The sequence below is a fragment of the Mesoplodon bidens genome (assembly GCF_964165515.1).
Source record: "Mesoplodon bidens genome assembly, chromosome: 7".
Lineage (NCBI taxonomy): Eukaryota > Metazoa > Chordata > Mammalia > Artiodactyla > Ziphiidae > Mesoplodon > Mesoplodon bidens.
The window spans coordinates 7,243,168-7,266,763 of NC_138164.1; the positions used below are offsets into that span (position 1 = coordinate 7,243,168).

General features: G+C 51.8%; 1 protein-coding gene across 3 annotated transcripts in view; it reads left to right on the plus strand.

The window, feature by feature from the left end:
• The window catches only part of KIRREL3 (kirre like nephrin family adhesion molecule 3), a 537,771-nt gene that overhangs the window by 463,009 nt on the left and 51,166 nt on the right, over positions 1-23,596 (plus strand). The window lies entirely within an intron of this gene.

A 23,596-nucleotide genomic window follows, 5' to 3' on the forward strand; every position in this document is an offset into this window, starting at 1 on the left:
TTCTGAACTGCCCTCCCCTGGTGCTGACAAAGCCCCATCTAAAACCCTCCCCTGTCAGACTCAGCATGGAGCTCAGTTCTCTCCATGACTTCAGCATCCATAGGGACCACCCCGACCCTGCTCCTTCCCACCTTTGCTGCTCCCTGGGAATCCCAGCTCTCAGGTGGAGGACCGGGCTGCCTACGTCATCCCCAGGAAAAGTCGTTTCAGGTTCTTATGCTAAATCACACCTTTACTCCTTGGTCGTTCTCCATCTTGGCTTCCCAGGAGCCCAGCATCCCTGGGACATCCTCCTGAAGAGGTCCCCACTCCTTGACTCGGGCACACCCGCCTGAGACCAGGGGACGGGCTCATCTACCTCTCCAGCTGCCTCATCCCAGTTTAGAGCTCAGCCCCTGTCAACTGCCTCCTCCGGCCAGATGTTAGCCAGGGGCCAGGCCCTCTGGGAACCACGCCGGCCCATAAGTAATAATAGCTCACGTTTGCATAGCGCTGCACAGCAGCCCTCTCAGCACCTCCTCTTATGTTACTGCGCCTGTTCCAACGCCGGCCCGCGGGACGGGGATTGTGAACCCCGGATGAGGGTCTGAGGCTCAGAGAAGCAAAGGGCACGCATGGGGGATGGCACACAGGCAGCCAGAAGAGGGAAGTCCCTCCCACCCCCGCCTCCTGCAGCTGTTGTGAAGTTTGACAACAGGGTCAGCAGCTGGCGTGCTACCTCCTTGCTGCTGGCTACTCAGAGATGAAATATTTACGAGGGTGTCAGGTTATCTTCAGATCTGCACGGCCAGCACACGGGGTAGACAGTCTCAAGCACAGCAGCAGACTGACCCCGGAGGACCACTTACCCAGCTCGGAGCTTGGCGTCTTGAGACGAGAAGGAGGAAGTGGGGGCCAACCTCAGAAACCCCCTTCCACCTCTCAGGTTCCCCCCACCTGCGATGGAAGGAATGAGAAAAATAAACCTGCTCTGGAGGGTCAGTAAGTTGGGATTGACCAGGAAGAGCACCTCCTGTGTTAGAGGGAGAGGCTGCCACCTTCGTCCCTCCTGAGATGTGGCTAAAATGGGACCCGGTCTGTAATCGCTGCAGGGATTGAGGGAGGAGAGAGGAGGATTCAGTGCCTAATATATTTTCTGATCTTTAAGGATTGCAAAAGGCCATATCGATTTGCTAAGTGGAATTGTAGGATCTTCATCTCCAGAGGTTATTTAGCACCACCCCTTCCCTTGTACCCCTTCCAGAGGGTCCCAGAGATGCTAAAATGAGAGGAACCTGAGCAGGGCCCACTCCTGACTTCACGCAGGATGGAAAACAGATGGAGACTCCTCTGGTTCTTAAGTTCACATCCTGGTATCAGAGCTTCAACCTGGTCATACCCAGCCAGTCACAGCCTCCCTTCCTCTCTACTATCTCAGTTAGGTGACAAAGTCCACATTATCCCAAATGTTTTACAGATAAGGAAGTTGAGGCTCAGAGAGGCAAAGGCTCTCATGGGAGGTCACACAGCTGAATTAGCCCTCAAAATAGACCCCAGATTTTCCAACTCCAAACCACTTATGTTACCTCGCCTGTTCCGATGCCGGCCTGTGGGATGGGGATTGTGGCCCCAAATGAGGGTCTGAGGCTTAGAGGAGCAAAGGGTGCTCTCTGCCCGGTCTCCACATCCCTAAATGCCCTGAGGATTGCCTTTGTCTGGCTGGTTAAGAGCCAGGCTTCTGAGAGCAGGGCCTCTGGATCTGATCTGAACAGACTTAATTTTGTCTTGGGTCACATCTAAAAGGTGTTCACTCCCCCGTCTCCCTCTCCAGAGGCCTGGCCTGGCACTGGCTTCTGGCAGTTTGGGGTGGGAAATGTTTCACAAGTCTGGAGATCAGTTGAAGAGAGGGAAGGCAGAGTTTCCAGGAGACCCTAGCAGGATGGCCTGGGTGGAATTCCTGAGGCCAGAAAGGGAGACTGAGCTGGCATTTGTCCATCAGCCTTTCGTAAGGACTCCACAAAAACCACTCCTCAAGCTTCCCCAGGCTCTGCTACATTCCCCCCTGACTCCTCAAGGCTACCCTAAGTCCCTATCCCTGAGTGGTCCTGTGGGTCCCAGCCCTGGCCTGGCCCTGCAGGACTCTAGCTGAGTTTCTCCATGGTATACAGCCCCACCTACTGCCCTGGAGGGAGGCCCTACAGGCAGAAGCTGACCCAGCCTTCTGGAAAGGGAGCCTGGTCTATTCATGGTGGTGGATAGACAGGGCTTCTCCTGTCCCAGCAGAGAGAGGGCTGTTTCTACGCTGGGCAGCCAGCTTCCCAACCAAGATCCCATCTGCTTTGCCATGACATCTCAGCCTGGAAAAATGTCCCAGCCAGATCCCCAAGGGGGGCGCTGCTTTCCCTATGTTCCAGGAATGAGAGAGCTTCCCTAATTTAGTCCGTATTTGCCTGAGATAGATTTTTAATTAAATAAAGTAAGAGCCTGATTAGAACCTGCAGAAGTTGTAAGAGCAGAATCGGATGGTATTCCAGCAAAATTGCAAAGCAAACACTTTGGCTGGAACAGAGGGAGACCCCCAGGGGTCTTCCATCAAAGCACCAAGTGAGAAGGGCAAATACGAGAGATTATATAGCCAACAGATGCGCACTGTTAAAATATGCAACTGCCGGCAGCCTGCTTAGAGAAGTCAGAGGGCCAGCTCAGAGTCTGCCATGCTCCAGGGAGGGCATGGGGACCCGGGCCCGGCAGCCAAGCCTAGAGTCACAGACACATTAATTAGCCTTGTGTTCCCAGCTCTCAGATGCAATCAGGCAAGGAGCAACTGTAAGCTGAGCATTTGCTACCTCAGGGAGACAGAGGGAAGGAGCCAGGGGACAGAGAGGAAAAAGGGGAAGGGTCAGATCCTGTGAAGCTGAGCGAGGCGAGGGCTGGGTGCCCTTCCACCCCACAGAACACCTCTGGAATCATGGTGTCACGGGCAGAGCCACAGGCTTGGAGGCAACTGTCATGGTCCTGCCATTAACCAGCTGTGTGATCTGGTTACTCAGCCTCTCTGGGTCTCAGTGTCCTCATCTGTAAAATAAAGGTGGTGATAAATAAGATGACCCATTACTACGAAAAACCATCCAGCTCCCAGAAGGCAACGGCTTCTGCAGTAAGGAGCCCAACTTGCTCTACCAGCTATTTTAGGAAAATCCCCCACTGGAACCCGAATTCATGTGGTGCCTGAGTCATAGACAGTAACTGATGAGGGTATTTTAGGCAACATCCCACTTTGAGGCTATAGAAAGGACCTTTCAAAGTCCTGCCCAGAGCTGGGATTCTGGCTGTACACCTTAGCCCCAGAGCCCGCCTCCACATCCAGCTTCCATGCACCCCCAGCCAGATCTGCCGGGATGCTGCTCAGGCCCCCCAGCACGTGTGCAGAGCTGTGGTGCAAGGGGAAGAGGCTGTGCCGAGAACCAGAATACCTGCCTGCCACTTACTCACTGTGTGACCTTGGGCAAGGTCCTCAGAGCTCCCTCTGGGCCTCTGGTTCAACTCTATAACCAGTACTTAGTACAGGGTAGATACTCAGTAACGTTGGGGGTTTTTAAGGAATGAATGAATGAACGAATGAGTGATTGAATGAATGGATGGAGTTTCTGGTTCTTCATCTACAAAATGGGGATAATAAAAATACCAATCTCCGAGAATTGTTGCAAGCATGAAACTAACACACATGCCACTAAGTGGCATGCACTTTCAAGTTACACACCCATGCACACTGCTGCTTCTCCCATCTGCCAGAACCTCTGAGTTGAAAAATACCAAAACGGTTCCAGGGCCGGAGCTGTAAGGGTGATACTGCATGAGGTGATCCTTCTAACTTCCTGAAAACCTGGAAGGCAGGGATTTGGGGGACCCAGAGCAGGAAGACTCGAGCACCAAGGATTTGATTGACACATATTATGTGCCAGACACTGGAGATTCATTAGTAAATGAGAGAGAAAAGCACCCCTGCCCCGGTGGAGCTCGTGTTCTAACAGAGAAAGACAGTCGATACATAATAAACATTAAGCAAGTACATTGTGTAGCTGTGTAGGATATCAGGTGGTAACAAGTGCTATGAAAATGAGAAAGCAGAGTAAGGGGGATTGGAAGTGAGGGGGGGAAGGATAGTGGATGTCAGGTTAATTATTAAAAAGGGGATTTTCCCAGTATTCCTATCTATTTCCCTCTTCTTCCTGGTCTGTTCTAATATTAACTCAGCTGTCTTGTGGCTCCCATTAGAAATAAAGCTTCTTACAACTTAAGTGTTCATCGACAGATGAATGGATAAAGAAGATGTGGCACATATATACAATGGAATATTACTCAGCCATAAAAAGAAATGAAATTGGGTTATTTGTAGTGAGGTGGATGGACCTAGAGACTGTCATACAGAGTGAAGTAAGTCAGAAAGAGAAAAACAAATACCATATGCTAACACATATATATGGAATCTAAAAAAAAAAAATAGTTCTGAAGAACCTAGAGGCAGGACAGGAATAAAGATGCAGACATAGAGAATGGACTTGAGGACATGGCGGGGGTGAGAAGGGTAAGCTGGGCTGAAGTGAGAGAGTGGCATGGACATATACACTACCAGATGTAAAATAGATAGCTAGTGGGAAGCAGCCACATAGCACAGGGAGATCAGCTCGGTGCTTTGTGATCACCTAGAGGGGTGGGATAGGGAGGGTGGGAGGGAGACGCAAGAGGGAGGAGATATGGGGATATATGTATATGTATAGCTGATTCACTTTGTTATAAAGCAGAAACTAACACACCATTGTAAAGCAATTATACTCCAATAAAGATGTTAAAAAAAAAGAAAGAAAGAAAGCTTCCTAAATCAACATGAATTATTTAACTCTGGTGGAGAGTAAGTCAGTTTAAATGAAGAAGGCATCTTTAAAATGACGTCAAACCCCAAATACTTTGGGGCAAATGAATAAGGTCCAAATGTGTCTTCACTTTGTGCATTTTTCAAAGCCACAAGCGCTGTCTGCAACTCTTTCAGCAGGGGAGCTTCAGGGCAAGGTCTCTAAGTCCACACTGCTGGCAGCATCCCCCAATTCCCAATCCCCTAACCTTCTGGGTAGATGGGTCCAGAGAGAGACGGTGCATAACTCAGGTCCTACAGCAAGGGAAGGCAGAGCTGAAACAGAGCCCAAGAGCACTTCTTCCCTCATTATGTTTTTCAACATACATCTGTGTACCTTCTGCACACCTGGCACTGTCCTAGGCATGGGGAATATGCATCAGTAATCAAAACATACTAAAATCTCCTGACTCCAAGGAACTTCTATTCTAGCAAAGAGTTCATCAATAAAAAATAAATACAAGAAGAAAATGTTATAGCTTATTAGAAGGTGGTAAGTGCTATCAAAAAATGTAGAGCAGAGTATAAGGGGTGGGGTTTCCTGGGGAAAAGAGCAGGTTGAACACTCAGGGTAGACTTCACAGAGGAAGTGTCCTTTTTCATCTTCCCCTTTATTTTATTTTATTTTATTTTATTTATTTTTTTTGCGGTACGTGGGCCTCTCACTGTTGTGGCCTCTCCCGTTGCAGAGCACAGGCTCCGGCTGCTCAAGCTCAGCGGCCATGGCTCATGGAACCAGCCACTCCGTGGCATATGGGATCTTCCAGGACTGGGGCACGAACCCATGTCCCCTGCATCGGCAGGCAGACTCTCAACCACTGCACCACCAGGGAAGCCCTTCCCCTTTATTTTTTAAGAGCTTTATTGAGGTATAATTTATATACCATTAAATCCACCCATTTTAAGTGCACAACTCAATGATTTTTAGTAGATAGAGTTATGCAACCATCACCATAATCCAGTATTAGGCCATTTCCTAAAAAGATCCCTTGTCCATCTCTGCTCCCACCTCCAGACCCAGCAACCACTGACCAGCTTTGTGTCTTCATAGGTTTGCCCTTTCTGGATATTTCATATAAATAGACTCAAAATATGTGGCCTTTGTGTCCGGCTCCTTCAGTTAGCATCATGTTTTTGAGATTCATCTGTGTTGTAGCAAGTGTCCATAGTTCATTTCTTTTTAGTATCCCATTGTATGGTTTGACACATTTTGTTTATTCCTTCATCACTTGATGGACATTTGGATTGTTTCCGGTTTGAGGCTGTTGTGAATAATGCTGCTGTGAGCACTCACATACAAGTCCAAGTGCATGTATGTGTTTTCATTTTTCATGGGTAGATTCCCAGGAAGTGGACTAGCTAGGCCGTGTGGAAAGTTTATAATTAACTTTTTCTAAAAAGTGCCAAAGTGGCACAAACCTTGAATTCCTGGGGAAAATCCCATTGGGTCATGGTGTATAATCCTTTTTGATGTTGCTGCATTCAGTTTGCTAATTTGGGGTTGAGGGCTTTCAAAGTCTCCAAAGTGACTGCATCATTTTACTCTGTTCCCACCAGCAACGTATGAGAGTTCCAGCTTGTCTACATCCTCATCAGCGCTGGGTGTTGTTTGGCTTTTCTGTTATAACCAATCTAGTGGGTCAAAGTGGTGCTCCTCTATGCTTTTCATTTGCATTCGCCTAATGACTCATGTATTAAGCATCTTTGGATCTGATAAGTATCCATTTTTTATTTTCTTTGCTGTGTTTATACAAATCTTTTGCCATCTTATTAGAATTGTGTTGTAAGAGTTCTTTATACACTCTGCATACAAGTCCTTTATCAGATATATAATTTGTGACTATTTTCTCTCAGTTTGTGGCTTCTTTCTTCATCTTCTTAATGGTATCTATTGAAGCACAAAACCTTTTAATGTTAAGCCCAGTTTAGTATTTTTTTTCTTTTATGGATTGTGCTTTTGATATTCTATCTAAGAACTCTGTCTAAACCAAGGTCACAAAAATGTACTGCTATATTTTCTTTGCAAGTTTTACAGTTTTAGCTCTTACATCTAGTCTATGATTCATTTTAAGTTAATTTCTAGGTAATTTGTGAGGTAAGGAACTAAATTCATCATTTTTGCATAGAGCTATCCAGTTGTTCCAGCATTGTTTGTTGGAAAAGACTACACTTTCCCCCACCAAATTGCCTTTGTCAAAAATCAACTGACCGGGACTTCCCTGGTGGTGCAGTGGTTAAGAAACTGCCTGCCAGTGCAGGGGACAGGGGTTCGAGCCCTGGTCCAGGAAGATCCCACATACCACGGAGCAACTAAGCCTGTGCACCACAACTACTGAGCCTGCGCTCTAGAGCCCACGAGCCACAACTACTGAGCCCGCGTGCCACAACTACTGAAGCCTGCGTGCCTAGAGCCTGTGCTCTGCAACAAGAGAAGCCACTCTAGTGAGAAGCTTGTGCACCACAGCAAAGAGTAGCCCCCGCTCGCCACAACTAGAGAAAGCCCGCGCACAGCAACAAAGACCCATTGCAGCCAAAAATAAACAAGTAAATAGGGCTTCCCTGGTAGCGCAGTTGTTGGGAGTCTACCTGCCAATGCAGGGGACGCGGGTTCGTGCCCCGGTCCAGGAGGATCCCACATGCCGCGGAGCAGCTGGGCCCGTGAGCCATGGCCGCTGAGGCTGCGCGTCCGGAGCCTGTGCTCCGCAACAGGAGAGGCCACAACAGTGAGAGGCCCGCGTACCGCAAAAAAAAAAAGAATAGCTGCCCTACCAGCCTTCTTGGTTATCACAGAGAGAAAGGTGACTGCGTATAGGCAAGCACGTGACGAGCACGGTGCCTCGTGATGTTCTGAGCGCAGATATCCCTGCAAAGTCTGTGCCAGTTCTCTATTGCTACATAACAAGTCATCCCCAAACCCAGGGGCTTAAAACAGCAGGCATCAGTTATTAAATTCTCGTAGTTTCTGCAGGTCAAGAAGCTAAACCCAGCTTGGCCGGTCTGTTCTGGCTCCGGGTGTGTCATGGCCAAGCCCAGTGGGGCTGGGTCATCTCAAAGTCTCCTCGATTTACATGTCTGGTGCCTGGGCTGGGAATATGTGAGTGTCAGGGAGCTGGAGTGCCAGCTCCTTGGCCCCTCTCTCCATCTCTGTGTGGTCTCTCCAAGTGGTCTCTCCAGCGCAGTGGCCTCAGGACAGTGAAGTTCTTACACAGCTGCTTAGGGCTCCAAAGCACATGTCCCACCCCCAGTGGCAAATGCACCAGAAGTGCCCTGTTGCCCTGGGGCACCCAGAGCAGGGTGGGGTCTCAGCCACCTGGCCCTTGGTCAGCCATCTGCATGGGGAGCCCCTCTCCCTGACACACAGCCTGCCTCGCGGGCTCCCACGGGCCATGGCATCCTGTGGCCAGAAGCCATGTGTGGGCACCTGCCGACCACACACCAGCCCTGCCCTCTGCAGGGAGTTGCTCTGGGGCTGGGGGCAGGGAGGGCGGGGCAGCAGACTCCTTTTCTGCCTCCAGTGGGTTCCAGGGAGCTGGGATTTAAGACCGGCAAATAGGAGGTCAGTTTCTCAGGATCCCAAATCCAAATACGGGCTGACCAGGCTGGCATCTGCCTCATGCTGCTCCAGATTCTCATAGCAAACTCGCAGAGTCTGAGCACGCTCAGGGAACGCAGCCACGGAGTGGCAGAGCTGAAAAGGCACTGGGGGCCAGGAGTGTCCGGCTGAGGACCCGCCTCCCCCCAGCCTCCGCTCTCCCCACTGCAGGGTACCCCCTCACTCATCCTCTCCCAAGCGTTAATCACACGATTCTCTCTCTTCCTGTGTGTGGAAGACGCCTCTCCTTGCTCTTCTCCACCCCACACGCCGCCCAGGCCCCTCCAGGCCTCGGCCTTCCCCGGCCTCTGAGTTAGGGTCCCTTCTAGGTTCCCATGCGTCCTACGCTCCCCGTGACAGCCCTCACCACACAGTCCTGTGCTGTGTGGATGTCTTCCCACCTGGACTGCGTGTCTCCGCTGGTCAGGGCCTGGTCTCCCTGCCCTCTGCACCCAGCACCAAGCCCAGGCCCAGCCCACAACAGCTGTCAGTAGAGTCCACAGAACAGATGAACGACCACCAAGGTCACCTATTAGCTAAGGGAGTTTACCTTCCGCTGCAACTGTCCAGGTCAGCTCAGGCTGAGGGAGGAGCGGCCAGAGGACTAAAGCAGGCAGGGTGCCCTCCTCTCCTTTCCCTCCTGGCTGCCCTGCCTCGGCTTGGCCGGCATTCCCAGCAGGGACACATAGCCCTCCCCTCCCACCTGGAACAAATCAGTTCATCTCTGAGCCCCAGTTTTCTCATCTGATAAATGGGCATAAGAATAGCTGCCCATCTAAAAGGTTGTTATGAAAATCAGACGAGTACTGAATGTGAGCATGAACTGTGAAGGTCCGAAGAGAAGCTCAGGGCTCTCACCCTGGCACAGTGCATGCTGCCCGGGAGAGGGGTTGGCGGACGTCTCTTCCCAGCTCTGCATCCAGTGAAGACATGTCGGCAGCTTGTAACTGGCCGTAATGGGAGGATTTATACCCTAGAAATTGCCAAACATTACAATCAGGGTTTGTTTGGTGTGTTATGTAATGTTTGGAGAGCAGGGTTTACAACATGCCATTGCACTGGCCCCTCCCCTGTCTTAATCTGTAAAATAGGAACAAATATTCTTGTCTGTGCTCACTATTCAAAGAGGCCATTTGAAATGAATGGAAGCGCACTGGGCTCTTCAGCAAAACCAGGCTGGAGAAGCCCCAAGAGTGAGCCGTTATTTCCTGTAATTAATGTCCCTTAGTATAATCACCCTTCATCATAAAACAGGCAAGAGCAGTGACAGAGCTGTGACTCACACCGGGAACCAAGCCCGGACTGGAGAGGCTGAGGATTTGCTCAGAAGCCTCCCCAGGGGCTGGCCTGGACATGGGCCCCAGAGATCACTCATGAGTCAGGCCATAGGCCACCCCAGAGAGCTGGGATGATGAGGCTGAGCCCCAGGGGACGTGCCTCTGACCCAGGGTCTACCCCTCACTCATAGGTGACCTCAGGCATCTCACTTTACCACTTGAGCCTCCAGGGATGGGCAAGAAGACGAAATGAGATCCTGTGTTGACAGCCATTGGAAAAGTATAAAGTGCCAACCTGATGCAAAGTAGGGACCACGGGTGCAGAGGGGGCCTTCCAGCAGACCATGAGAGCTGGATGTGGCCTGATGGGATGCAAGTCCATCCACCCATAGGCAGATGGGAGAACTTTCTCCCCCATCATATGCCGCTAGTAGGCGGTAAGCCGTTCGGATAAGCACCTATTGTGTGCCATTGCTTTTCTGAGCACCAAAGATACAACAGTGACAAAACAGAAGAAGTCACTCTTCTCCTGGAGTTTCCACCAGGGTAAGGAGACAGACAGACCAACAAATACTGTCATGTCCTGAGTGTCATAAAGCAAAACGAAACAGGAGGAAGAGGAGGACAGGGGTGGAGCAGAGGGTGCGATTTTTTCTTTTTATTTTTTGCGGTACGCGGGCCTCTCACTGCCGTGGCCTCTCCCGTTGCGGAGCACAGGCTCCGGACGTGTAGGCTCAGCGGCCATGGCTCACGGGCCCAGCCGCTCCGTGGCATGTGGGATCCTCCCGGACCGGGGCACGAACCAGTGTGCCCTGCATCGGCAGGCGGACTCTCAACCACTGCCCCACCAGGGAAGCCCCAGAGGTGCAATTTTATATGGAGAACCAGGGAGGGCCTATTTGAGGGAGTAACATATAACCAAAGGCCTGGAGAAAGCGAGGGAGCTAGCCAAGAAAACATTTGGAGACACAGCATTCCAGACCTGGGGAGGGCAGAGGTGGGTACAGCAAAGGCCCTGAGGCGGGAGCGTTCTTGTCATCTTCCAGGAACAGCAAGGAGGCCTGCATGGCTGACGCAGAGTAAATAAAGGAGAGAGCCGTGGAGATGGGGTCAGAGGGAGCCAGATCTTGTGGGATCTTGTAGATCACGGTAACGATCTCAGAGTTTACTCTGCTTAAGGGAGAAACCACCAGAAGCTTCGAGTAGAGGGCAGACATAATGCAAAGAGGATCGTCCTGGCTGCTATTTTGAGAAGAGATCATGGGGGACTGGGGGTGGGGAGGAAGCAAGAATGAATGCAGAAAACCCATTAGGAAGCCACTGTGTGGTCCAGGTGTCCTGTCCTGGTGACCTGACTGGGACAGCAGTAGTGCAGGTGTGAGAAGGGATGAGATCTGCGTATATTTCGATGGTGGAGCCACAGCAGTTGGCGTGTGAGACACAGAGCAAAGTCAAGGGCACACAAAGGTGTCTGGCCTGAGCTGCTGGTAGGGGGCAGTTGCCATTTGCTGACGCACTGGGAAGAGAATCCAGTGTACCGCGCCTCAGGCAGCGATGTCTTCTGTCAGGAGAACCCCGAGAGGGGCGGGGGCTCCCACACAGGCTCACAGAGGGACCAGAGCTCCACCAGCCTGACCGTGACCCTGATGGAGCCCTCCCTCAGCAGCCACCCCTGCCTGCGCCCGCTGCACAGCTTGAGAGCCACGGGCCTGAGAGCATTCACAGGGTCGTCTCACCCTCAGACATTGCTGCCAGCACGTGCGAGGCTCTGAGAAGGGACCCCGGGTATAAGCCATCGTCCAGGCCCTCAGAAAATTCAGAGTCTGCTGGGGGAGGTGACTTATGCATCCGTGAGATGGTTCCATACAGAAATGAGGCCGGGGAGAACCAGTGGGACAGTGAGGGCCGCGGACAGTCGGGGAAGGCCTCAGAGAGGACGCAGAACTTGGGTCTGGAGGAGGAACCACTGTGGGGTCAGCCGGAGAGGGTGGAGGGCCCTGCAGGTGGGGAGCAGAGAGGGGCTTCAAGCGGAGGACCTTTGGTGGCTCAGAGGGCAGGAGAGGGTGGGGCTGCTCGTTCAGCTCCGTTCTGCAGGCAGGGGGCCCCCCGGAGGTCTGAGCAGGCAGAGGAGGGTGTTCAGGCCACCGCTAAGCTGTCTGCCTCCACACGCGTGTACTTCCCCCCCTCTCTTCCCACACTCCCTCCCAGCCCCCAGCCCTGCCGGGGTCTGAGCAGCAGGGCTGAGGCCTGCCTGCAAGATGGGAGCTAAGAGGGGCCGGACCAAGTACACAGCACCCCTTGGAACCGGTCAGTGCCCAGCCCGGCCGCCCTGGCTGAACCTCACCCCTTCCAGGCACCAGCTCAGAGCCTGCAGGAGCCTTCTGCCCACTTGGCTTCTTCCTGCCTCCTGTTCCTGAAGGCTGGGGCCTCCTGGCCTGACTAGGGTGAGTGTCACTGCACTGGGAACTTGATGGATGGCCTCGGGAATGGATGCTCGTCTCTGTCTGTAGAGCCTCAGAGCCCATCCATCTTCCCTTGGCAGCCTCTTCTCGCCCCAGTGCTCACCTTCCCGGGGACTATTCTAGGCCTAGGTGGGTCCCAAGAGCCTGAGGGGTTGGACTGTGTCTTGTTCCCACCAGGGACAGGAAAGAAAGGCAACTGCCCTCCCTGCAGAGCATCAAAACAGGTCCAAGGTTGGGGCGATGCACAGAATGTAAGGGTCATCCAACAACTCAGTAATCTAGATGATATTTTAAGGCAATACTTTAAAAAATCAAAGTTAATGCAAAAAAATTAATTTCTGAAAAAAATATCAAAATATTGAATAAAGACAGGAAACAGTAGCAGCACCAAGCCAAGACATACTGGAGCCTGAGGCAAAAGGAAACAATGTGTGCCCCTAACTCCATGACTCCATGTACTTTTAAATAGTTAATTTTCTTTTCAGAACATTAAAGTACTTGAAAAAATATTGAAACATTTAAAAGTAGATGTATTTAAATGCACAACGTTATTTTATTTACAGCAAAAACAGAGTTTATTTGGCTTTGATGGAAGCAAATACATCAATAATGATAATAATCTACTTCCCTTTGCTTCTCTCATTTTTCAGCTGAAAAAAAATGGCCATGTTTTTTTTTTGTTGGTTTTTTTTTTTAAAGGGGCATGTTTGATCATTTCTCATGACGAAGTGACCATCTTCGGTCATTTTTAATTAATTTCAGCTTCACGATCCTATCTTTATTTTAAATTGTGATAGTTTATTCATCATGAATACTTTTGCATTTGTCTTGGTAGTTTTTTTTTTTAATTTTCATTCCATTATAATTTATCTCCATTTCTGAGGTTTGGGGCACACCCATAAATTTCATGCCCGGCCTTGAGTTAGAGCAGAGGTCTTGGACCACCTGCCCCCAGCCTGAACCAGAAAAACGTTCCAGGACCCGGGGCTGGGGGAGGGGGCACTAGGAATAGGCCAGTTCTGGGGCAGCCAGCGGTCACCGTGCATCTGTCCAGGCGAGGCCAGCTAGGGATGGTGAGTGCAAGATTTGGGTGGCTGCAGGCTGAGGTGCCGTGGGGAAATCTTCCTGGACCTGAAGTTCAGGTTCCAGCTCAGATTCCCGCTGTGTGATGTCGGGCAACTCTCTGATCCCTGCTGGGCTCTTTGATCCTGAGTCCCAGAGGGCTGTTGTGGCCTGCCCTGTCTGCCCACCTCGCTGGGTCATGGTGAGGTTCAAGGTAAATAATACTGATGATCTCCCCATGCTGGGCAGCCAGGGCACCCGAGGCTATTCCACAGCCTCTCTGGTCACTCAGCACAGTGTCAGAAAGTTCTGCTTCATGTCTGACTTCATTCCTCCACCCTCCCTCCCTGGTCCATCTCTTCTGGAAGACCAGCCTAGAGGCCCCTATTCAGTTCTGCAGCCATTGGCTCCCAGCTGGGGCTCCGAGGCGGCCACCTGAATAGCCCTCTCCTGAGCATCAGAGAGGGGGTCCTGGGGGCTCAGAGCCGTAAGAGGCCAGAGTCTCCCCTGCACAGCCCGCCTCACAGCCCCCTTCAGCACCTAGATACTTCACACCGTGAACAGCTGTGAGGCATAAATCACTTGAAGGAAAGGCCCTTTCAGAGCCAATTTATCAAAGTATGATAGGAAGCTGTAAGAATTGCCTGGCTGCTGTTCCCCCTCCAGACCCTGGCCCTCCCCACCCCCAGTCCAGCCCCCTCCCTCCCCAGCCCTCGGCCCCTGCTCTCTGCTCCCTTCCTCCTCCACAAAGAGAAACTCCTCTCAGAGAACTGGAGGGGCAGAGGCTAATTGGAGGCAGGGAGGAAACTCCCCTGGCTGTGGGCAAACTAATGAGCAAGCCTGGGAGCGGACACAGGCCCACAGGGGCTTCGGGAAGCCATCAGGTCCGCCCTCTGCCTCGGGGCCATGTCGCCACATGTATGCAACTCATCCCAGACAAGGGAAGACAGAAAACAAAAAACAGTCTCCGGCCATTAAAAAGAATGAAATAATGCCATTTGCAGCAACATGGATGGACCTAGAGATGATCCTACTAAGTCAGACAGAGAAAGACAAATATCCTATGATACCACTTATAGGCGCAATCTAAAGAAAATGATACAAATGAACTTATTTACAAAACAGAAACAGACTCACAGATTTAGAGAACGGCCTGTGGTTACCCGGGGTGGAAGGGTCAGGGGGAAGGACAGATTGGGAGTTTAGGATTGACGTGTACACAGTGCTGTATATAAAATAGATGACCAACAAGGACCTACTGTATAGCACAGGGAAGTCTACTCAATATTCTGTAATAACCTAAATGGGAAAAGCATTTGAAAAAGGATAGATACATGTATGTGTATAACTGAATCACTTTGCTGTACACCTGAAACTAACACAACATTTTTAATCAACTATGCTCCAATATAAAATTTTTAAAAATGTATTTTATGTATAAAAAAAAACAACAACAGGGCTTCCCTGGTGGCACAGTGGTTGAGAGTCCGCCTGCCGATGCAGGGGACACGGGTTCGTGCCCCGGTCCGGGAGGATCCCACATGCCGCAGAGCGGCTGGGCCCGTGAGCCATGGCCGCTGAGCCCGTGAGCCATGACCGCTGAGCCTGCGTGTCCGGAGCCTGTGCTCCGCAACGGGAGAGGCCACAACAATGAGAGACCCGCGTACTGCAAAAAAAAAAAAAACAGGCTCTGGAGAAAGAGAGAGAAGCCCCCTCTCCCCTCCCTGTTTCAGTGCTTCCTCACGTCTAACCTCACTCCCTCAGGCTGCACTTGAGCCCCTCTTCCCTTTAAGTGCAGATGGAGAACATATACAGGCCATCCTCTATGTATCGATGACCTCTCTCTTACTGAAGGTCCATTGTAAGTTATCCTCATATATGATAAGCCCCAGGAAACTGAGTCAAGCAAGGATGGGAGCCACTGAGCTCATTTAAGGCAACTAAGAAAATAAAAAGTCCGGATTCTGAAATCACCCTTTCCAAAAAAAACCACGTCTGCGCTGCAGGGCACCCAGAGAGATGGGCGCTAGTAACCCAGACCACAATTTAGTGCCAGGTCTAACTCCAAAAACAGTCCTGCCTCCCTGGCCCAGTGGCCCATCCACGGAGGCACTGTCTTAGCCCCCAGGAGTTCTGAGCACCTGTGAGTCCCATGCCCCCACCTCGTGAACAAGTCCAGGCTGAGGGCTGCTTCAGCCCTGCCCACCTCTGCCGGGACTGCGTCCAGTGAATGCAAATTAACTCTAACAGGAGTCTAAAGTAAACATGATCAAAAAGGAAAGCCACCTTCCTCCCCTACACACACACACACACGCGTGCGCGCACACACGCACACGCACACGCACACACACACACACTCACAGTGTGTTCCAAAGTCAAATGCAAGTGATACTTTCAACTATATACCAAATTTGGACTATCCAGGCCTCTGGCCACGAATGTTACTGGCCATCACAGAAGCCGACTGTGGCTTTAAGACACATCCAATACATTTCACCCCAAACCAGCACTGAACACCTCACCCCAACCGCTCCTCTGAGCAGCTGATGGGCTGTTCCCCAGCGACACGTATATATGCAGCACTGACACCCCAGATTCCTGCACAGTAACAGTGATGTAGATCTGAGCTGAAACCCATACACTCTGATCCCTGGACACGCCCAGCAACTCGGTGCTGACCTGTCTCTTTTTGTAGAGTATACACCGTGCTCAGAACCCTTTCCACAGTGAGTCAATTGCTAATCAAAGGAAAGGGGAAGCTTTAGAAGGGAGACGGTGAAAAGAAGGATCCAAGGGTAGCTAGGCATAGCTAACAGGTCCCAGAGAGAAGGGTGGTTGAGGGTGGAGAGTGGGGAACACAGAAGTTAAAAGACTTGTCCGAGGTCTCAAGAAATCCAGGGGACACCAGCTGTCCTGGGTCCCATTTGGTGACTCAAATCCCTGTAGCCACCTCCAAACTAATGCCCTAAAACTGGCCTGTGAGTCCCACATGGAGTGCCAGTAGGGCCAAAGGGGACCTTCTGGAACAACGTAGGTCCTCGATACATCTTAGTGTTTATTAATGTTTCTAGATCTGCTCCTCTCTAAGCATCCCCATCTAGAGGCTTCATTTTTTCTACCCAACACCCCTTCATGCAGCATCTCTTCCTACCCTCAGCTCAGCCCCACAGCACTGGCAGAGGCACCGGGTCACACAGGGATGAGACTGTCCCCTACTCCCCAGTAACCAGCCACAGTGTAGTGGGGGTCACATGGGAGGCACTTCAGCAAAGCCTTCACGTCACATAGGTGCCCGCAAGTCAGAAAAGAAGGATGGGTGTTCCAGGAAGAGAGAGCCGCCCCCCCCTTGCCCACCTGCCCCCTAGGGATGTGAGGGCGACCACGCAATGGGGTACCTGCAGGCAGGGAACCCAGCGCAGTGACTCCACCTTGGAGGTGTCGGGGCAGTGATGGAGAAGGACTCACACACCCCAGAGGAGGGCCCCTCACCAGGGCCAGCAGGGGTGAGGGGAGCCAAAGGAGACGGGGAAGAAAACATCACTCAGACTCGGAATAAAGAGAATCTATCTTCCAGCTGAGGTCTGGGCACACACCAGTGAGTGGGAATTTTTCATCCTGAGGATTCCATCAGGATCACCTTCCCCAAAGGGTAGAAGGGGTCTGAGTGGACTCCGGGGGGTCGAGGAGAGTGAGAGCCTGTGGGGTCCAGGCTGGAAGGAGACCCAGGAGTGCATCAGAATCAGGGCCGGGAGACAGCTGGCCCAGGAAGCTACCACCCAGCACGGGGGGGCCCTCCATCCTGGGGCCAGGGTACCTGAGCCCTCACACTGCCCCCGGCTGCCCAGCCCCTGCTGAGGAGCAACCAAGTGGAAAGGTCTCTAGACTTGAGGTCAGAAAGGTGAGATTAAAATCCTCCTTCTTCCACTAAAAAGCTCTGAGGCCTGGACACCAGCTCTGGCCCCTCATCCCTGGAACAGCACCCCTCACCCACCTCTTAGGGACGTCACCCAGTGGGTGACTAAGGCTGCACCTTGTGGGTTTGTAATAATTGACATTGTAAGGTGGTAAGTTAGTATAAACGTTAGGAATGTCTGGGGAGCAGCCTTCTCCATCCCAGGCCAGAACACCACCCAATTCTGCACCTTGTCACACTTACCTGCCCCGTACGGCTTTCTGGGCAGATCTGATAAGTTTGTCCGTGGCCATTGTCACCATGAGACATCAGGGCTCTTTCCCCATTGCTTCTCTTACCTTGCACATAGCATTTTACTTGACCTTTTTTCCCCAACTTTATTGAGATATAATTGACTTATAATAACATGTAAGTTAAGGTATACAATGCATTAATTTGATACATCCATATATTGCCTGTGATTACCACCTCTGCATTAGCTAACACCTCCATCCCATCACATAATTACCAATTCTTTTTAGTGGTGAGAACATTTATGATCTACTCTGGTGGCAATATTAAAATGTATAATACAGTGTAATTAGCTATAATCACCATGCTGTACGTTAGATCCCCAAAACGTGTTCATCTTGTAACTGGAAGTTTGTACCCTTCGACCAACATCTCCCCATTTTCCCCACCCTCAGCCCCTCGTAACCACCACTCTACTGTCTGTTTCTCAGAGTTCAGCTTTTTTCAGATTCCACATACGTGATATCATACAGTATTTGTCTTTCTCTGTCTAACTTATTTCACTTAGCATAATGCTGTCAAGTTTCATCCACGTTGTCACGAATGGAAAAATCTCCTTCTTTCTCGTGGCTGAATAGTGTTCCATTTTACGTAGATATATATATCTTCTTTCTCTATATCGAAAACGTTTTGCAAACCACATATCTGACTTGAGCTTTGTTGGCACCCTGCCTCAACCCCGGGGGCACCCCACAAATCAGGAGAGAGGGCAGCCGACCTCAACCTTAGCCACCCCAGCTCACGGCCACCCCTGCTGTGGACCTGCTACAACCCGCACCATTCATGTGCTCCCTCATTCAATCCTGCACCACGAGAAGCCCGTATTAGCTCCACTTTACAGATGAGGAAACTGAAGCTCGGGAAATTTAGAAACTTGCCCAAGGTCACCACGTAAGGAGGTTCCCAGGTCTGTCTGAGACAGTGCCCACTCCTCACCCTGACACTGCTCCCCTGGGGCCAGAGAGGCACGGGTTGGGTGGCCCCAAACCCAGCCCACCGACACCAGCAAACACCAGCTGTGGGTGTGACCAGAGGCAGATGGGGAGTCCTTCCCTGCCCCCTGTGAATCGAACCCAGAGCATGGAGCAGGGCCAGCATCTTCTCCTGGCCAACTACCCAGCTCTCCTCTGAAAGGGCGGTATTCTGATACGGAGCACGCTGGAGCCAAAAACACACCACCCCACCGCAATTTCGATGAGGAAGAGGCGGCCGCTCTGGGAGAAGAGGCCATGTGCCCCTCCTGTGCACACCGCCTGCAGTGCACGCTGTGATGGCCACCTCCACTTCCCTTCCCCCTTTCAGGACAGAAGGACTCCTTCCCTCAGCTGCTGGGCTGTCAGGGGGCCAGCTCTCTGCTGAGTCCTCTCTGGGGATTACCTACGGCCCAAGGGGAGGAAGCCCACTGCCAGTGACTGGCCCCTGCAGGGCATAAAGGCCAGCCTGCCCTCCCGGCTTCATAGCCTCCTGCTGGGTCCGCTGAGATCTTCAAGGTGCTGCCACCGCAGTCCAGACTGCCCCTCTGACCAGTCCCACCTCCCTGGTTCCCATCAGGGGTGATCCAGAGAGGCCTCCCGACTAAGCATCCTGAGGGCTCTATCTCGGGCTTGGCCTACAGGACCCCAGTCTGCACCGCCCCCACCTGCACCCTCCCCAGGATGAGGATGAGCATGACTTGATTTCCCTCCAGTTGCAAAGAGGCCTCAGCCTTGTCACGTTCCACATCGCAGCATCCTGGCAGATTGTAAAGAGGGAATGTTCACCTAAAAAGTGTACCTTCTCCATAGAAAATGCCATGCAGTGCTCACCAGTTTCTGAGGAGAGATGTGCGCTCTCTCTGTGAAAAATGAGGAAGATAGGAGATTTCAAAAATATCTATAATGCTAAAGTACGGAGGAGCAGTGAAGCACTTTTTGCAAGGAATTCTAAAAGAATTGCCCTTTTTCAAATTTAGAGGCTTGTGCTTTTCCAAAAACAGGCTCAGAGCAGAAAAAAAAACCTTGACTTTCTCCTCTTAAGGATGCTGGCAAATAGTGGATTTGGTAAATTTGCATAAAGTTGAAAGGTACGTTTAGTGGTTTTCTGGGATTCCCTGAAATGAATTTTTGTGGCGAGAAGCCCAGAGAAAGCGTTTTGCTTTTTTCCTTGCTCGGCACGCTGCTTTACAGTTCCCCGTGACAAGGGACAGTGTGCTTTCTCTGCTCCAGTTTATCATTTACCTGAGTGGATGACTTGCCCATCGCTTGGCTCCCTCTCTCCTCGTCCCGCCTGTCTGACCCTGTGTGTCACCCTGCCTGAACTCTCTCTGTCACTTCTCCATGCTTCCCTGCGCTTCCTCAACCAGCTACCATAGGGAACAAACACACATTTTTATAATGCCATAATCAGTGTTCCTAGGGTGTCTCATGTTAAAAGCCAATTGTTAGGATTTCATGCGTTTATTTTTTAAGCCCCTTAATGAGGTGACCTTTTCCCCGTTCCCCTCAATCTTTGTGAGACTCCTGAGGTCCCAGGTGTTGGTCGGGGAGGTTCCACCAGCCTCACTTCCCTCCTTAGTGAAGCCACGGAGCCTCTTGAGGACACGGATTTGACAGATGGGAGCCTGTTGCAAAACCAACCATATCACTTCTGCTTTCTATTTATGGGACCGACCCAGACACTCCCGAGTCCCCCGCGGTGTTTTGCTGGGTCAGGATGGCCTCCTTGAAGCAGTTAAAGAGCCAAAGACCCCGAGACAGCTTCTCACGCAGTTGCAGCCAGGCAGCACCGAGGTTAGGAGAGCACCGCCGGGCCCCCAGGGGCCTGAGCCAGACTCCTGGGTGCCCCCATCGTGAGTCGTATCACTTGCTCCAAGTGGATCTGCCGCTTTGTGCCTCGTTTTCCCCATGTGTAGAATAAGGCATGAGGTTACGGTGAGGTTGAAACCAGTCAACGGCAACCCACGTCACCACACTAGACTTCTCTCCCAGACCCAGCCGTGCTGAGCAGGAGAACCCCAAAGTCAAGTCAAGGTCAGGACGAGCTGGAGAGCTTTGGGAGACGCTGCAAAGCAGACATGGACCTGAGAAGGGCATTCAGCCCGCGCTGTGGCCGTCTGCGCAGCCACCGAGCTGGAGAGGGAGAAGTCCCTTCCTCCGCAGGATGACGCACCTCCCACGTGGCAGGAGGGATGTTCTCCCCCGCCTCCCCTCCCCCACCGCCCGCCTGCCCAGGGTTCCACGAGCTCTCCCACCCCACACCGTGCTCCTTGCCGCTGCTCTTCTCACAGGTCGCCCTTTCCCATCTGGTTTCTCCCTCTGGCCACCAGAGGGTGCTACACCTGCCCTCCACACACCATCACGCATCACCCACCTGCGCCGTGAACACACACGCACACACAGACACACACATACACACACCCCTCTGCCTGCGTGCAGCCCGCCATCTGCGCCCTCCCCCTCCCCCTCATCTCTCCTTCCCTCTGCTCTGCACACATCCTGTGATTCGTTTGTGTACTCGGGATCCGTCTCCTCACAGACAGCGCCTCACTGATGAGATGGCTCAGACCCTTTCAGGGTTTCATCGGAAATAAACAGAGGGCACACCCTTCCCAATTTGAGGGGTGAAACAAGTGACTTTGTTTGACTTTTGTCCCCACAGCATCTGTCTCCCTCGCCGCATCTCTCCTCCCTGGGGGCCCTGCCCGTCCTGGCCTCTTACCTCCTGCTGTCACCATCACCATGGTGATGGTTTCCTCGGTGCTTTGAGGCAAGGTGCTGACCAGGCCCTCCAGGGAGGCTGAGGCCAGGGTGCAGAACAGAGGGGTAACAGAGCAAGAGGTTGAAACGAGCAATTTCACATGTAACTGCTGCTCTGTGTGTCCACTTATTGAACAGAAGTAATCATATCGGGAGCCAATGAGGGCTGAGTTCTTACTGTGGTCTCAAGCTCTGGGACAAAGCACTTGTATTAACCCATTTCATCAGCACGCAGCCCTGTGAAATAGATACTGTAATATCTATGCCATCCATGCTATCTTGTCCACAGTCACGCAGCCAGGAGCCAGGAGCCGGGCAAGGCACCTGCCGCCCGTCTTTTCCCTGCATAACGGGAGCTCCAGGTGAAGCGCGGACTTCCCAGTATCCAGACCTTTGCAAGTCGCTGGAGTCAGGGACCCCTGAGCTCAGCTAGTCCAGGGCCCCCCAGGCTGGGGGCAGGGCCAGAGCTGAAATGCAGCCTCCAGCCCTCTCTCCTCCTGTCCTTTTGCCCCCAGCCTCCCAGGAAAAGTGTCTGGGCGATGGTGCCACAGAATCCATGGATGACACATCTTACAAAGAACCTATTTGCATCTTACCCCAAATCTTCTTTAAGTAGACCTGACTGGGAGTGGAGAGGGTCTGAAGAGGGGGGGAAGGCACTCACATTTATTAAATTACATAGACCTAATTAACACATGTATAGCATTGCCAGATAAAATGCAGGATGCCAGTTACATTTGAATTTCAGATAAACATACTAAAAATTATTTGCAGTTTATCTGAAATTCTAATTTATCTGGGCGTTCTGTACTTTTATTTACTAAATCTGGCAACCTTGCACATCTCCCAACTCTGCTGCTTACTAGCTGCATGACACTGGGCAAGAAACTGAACTGCTTTGTGCCTCCATTTCCTTATCTCTAAAATACACATGACCACATCTACCTGTATAGGGTTGTTGTGAGGATTAAATGACTACTTTTATAGCACTGGAAGAGCTCTGGAGTTCTGGCTGTTAACCATATTATTATTATTTGTTGTTGGTGTCTTCTTATTACGACACCCAAGATAATACGCTAGGAGGTGGTAAAAATGCAAAGATGTATTAAGACTCCTCCTGGAGCTGTAGGGAACCTGAAACAGGTCCACAGATCAACGTAACAGGGACCACGGTGGGTGCCAGCATAAAAGGCTAGTGCTAAGGGAGCAGGGGACGTTTGCTTCCAGCTCAGTGGGATCAGACAAGGCACCAGCTAACCAAGATTTATTGAGGCTCAGTCTGAGCTGCACACGGTACTAAGTACTGGGATAGAAAGAAGAACCCGGCGAGGGCCAGCCCTCAAGGAGCTCACGGCGGTCGGGCAGCCGACGGCAATGGCACCAAGGGCCACATGAGCTCATGGAGACGGCACATGGTCTTAGGGCAAGGGCTGAGATTGAGAGAGGGCTTCCTGGAGGAGGTGACAGTAAAGAATGACCACGAGGGCTTCCCTGGTGGCGCAGGGGTTGAGAGTCCGCCTGCTGATGCAGAGGATACGGGTTCGTGCCCCGGTCCAGGAAGATCCCACATGCCGCGAAGCGGCTGGGCCCGTGAGCCATGGCCGCTGAGCCTGCGCGTCCGGAGCCTGTGCTCCGCAATGGGAGAGGCCACAACAGTGAGAGGCTCACGTACCGCACAAAAAAAAAAAAAAAAGAATGACCACGAGTTAACAAGGCAAATGTGGCCTTTGAGCTGCTTGGAGAGAGGATGGTATTCCGGCCTGTTAAGACTCGGGATGAGGACATTCTCGGCAGAGGGAGTTTCACAAACCTAAGCATGTGGTTGTAAAGGTCAGGCTATCCTTGCAGAGAGGTGAACAGACCCGTCCAAGGAAAGCACACGAGAGAGAGCTGGAGAAAGACGGTCTCGCTGGAGAGAGCCTTGGACGCGCTCCATGCGGATGAACTGGGTTTTATCCCGGAGCAGCAGGGAGTGGTGGACAGTGTGAGTAGCAGAGATGGAGCCTGTGGGACGGTCCCCGACCATCACGGAGGTGGAAAGGGTTGGAGCGGAGCGGAGAGGGTCGCAGCCATGGGTCCAGTGCTGGGACTACTACAGGAGCCCAGAGCTCCGAGCCATCTTTCAGGAGTAAACCGGACAGTAGGTTACTACTGAGTGCATCGGTTAGCTTTTGCAAACTTAATGATTCTGTAAGCCAGCGATTTGGCCGAGCCCAGAGGAGATGCTCACCTCGACTCCACACGGGGTCAGCGGTGCACGCACGCCTTTGCAGCCGTCTAGCGTAACGGCCTCACTCTCATGGGCACAGGATGTGGGGAGACTGGAGAGGGAGGGGGGCCAAGCAGGCAGGGCAGCAGATCACCCCTGGGGAGCAGC